The following is a 1,751-nucleotide window of genomic DNA, read 5'->3' as shown; positions in this document are numbered from 1 at the left end:
CTCCGGCGTGTCCACTTCGCCCCATAGCTTAGTGTCATCTGCAAACTTGGACAGAGTACATTTCACCCCCTCGTCCAAGTCGCTGATGAAGACATTAAAGAGTATCGGTCCAAGCACCGAGCCCTGCGGGACCCCACTGCCCACACTCTTCCAGGTCGAAACCGACCCATCCACCACAACTCTCTGGGTGCGACCCTCCAGCCAATTCTCCACCCACCGGACTGTGCAGTAATCCAAGTCACAGCCCCTTAACTTGTTCACCAGTATGGGGTGGGATACCATATCAAAGGCCTTCCTGAAGTCCAAGTATACGACATCCACCCCTCCTCCTGCGTCGAGGCGTTTTGTGACCTGGTCATAAAAAGAGACTAGATTGGTCAGGCACGATCTACCTGCCACGAACCCGTGCTGGTTTCCCCTCAGCATAATTTGTCCTGCCGGGCTCTCACAAATGTGAGCCTTGATGATTTTCTCAAAGATTTTGCCAAGGATGGAGGTGAGACTGACTGGCCTATAGTTACCCGGGTCCTCCTTCCTCCCCTTCTTGAAAATGGGAACCACATTGGCCCTTTTCCAGTCCTCCGGGACTTGACCCGTGCGCCACGAGCATTCAAATATTCCCGCCAGTGGCTCTGCAATGATGTCGGCCAGTGCCTTCAGTACCCTCGGATGGAGCTCATCCGGGCCTGCCGACTTAAAGGCATCCAGTTCCTCCAAGTGACCCTGCACCACCTCAGGGTCCACGCATGGAAGTCTGGTGCCTTGCTGCTGCCTCCCTACACTCCCAGTGAGAGACTTGTCATGCCTCTCGCTTAGGAACACTGAGGCGAAGAACTCGTTGAGGAGTTCAGCCTTGTCCCCTCTGTCCGTCACCAATTGTTTCTGCCCATTTAGCAGGGGTCCTATTCCTCCCTGGGCCTTCCTTTTACTCCCTATATATCTAAAAAACAATTTCTTATTGTCTTTTACTTGGGTTGCCATCCTCAGCTCCATGGTAGCTTTGGCCTGTCTAACTGCCTCCCTACAAGCACGAGCAGAAGAGGTATATTCCTCTTTGGTGATCTCTCCCTGTTTCCACTTTTTATGTGCTCCCCTTTTGGCCCTTAGTCTGCCCTGGATTTCTCTGGTCAGCCAGGGAAGCCTCCTGGCCCCTTTCCCTCTTTTACCTCGCACGGGGATCGTCTCGCTTTGTGCTCGAAGGATAGCTTCCTTAAGGCACAGCCACCCTTCTTGGGCTCCCATCAGTACAAGTTTGTACTACCCTGGATCTTACTTTTTCCCTTTCTTAAATACAGGCACTACATTTGCCCTTTTCTCGTCATCTGAGACGTCTCCTTATCACCACAAGTTTTCAAAGATGATTGCCAGCAGCACTACAATCACATCAGCCAACTCCCTCCGCGCCCTTGGGTGTATCCCATCTTGCCCCATGGACTGGTGCACATCCAGCTTTTCTAGGTAGTCCCTAACCTTTTTATGCACCACTGAGGACTTCTCACCTCCTCCCCAGACTGAACTGTGCTGCCCAGTGTGATAGTCTGGATACTGACCTTGCCTGCGAAGACTGAGGCAAAACGGTTATTGAGCGCTTCAGCCTTTTCTGCACCTTCTGTCACAAGGTTTCCCGCCCCCATTCAGTTAAGGGATTCACACTTCCTCTGATCCTCCTCTTGCTACCGACATACTTGTAGAAACCCTTCTTGTTACCCTTCACATCCCTTGCTAGCTGCAACTCCGGTTGCACTTTGGCC

Source organism: Crocodylus siamensis, unplaced genomic scaffold, assembly GCF_052110815.1.
Source record: "Crocodylus siamensis isolate JL-2025a unplaced genomic scaffold, ASM5211081v1 HiC_scaffold_146, whole genome shotgun sequence".
Classification (NCBI taxonomy): Eukaryota; Metazoa; Chordata; order Crocodylia; family Crocodylidae; genus Crocodylus; species Crocodylus siamensis.
The sequence above is the reverse complement of the archived record's forward strand: the minus strand, read 5'-3'. Positions refer to the sequence as shown.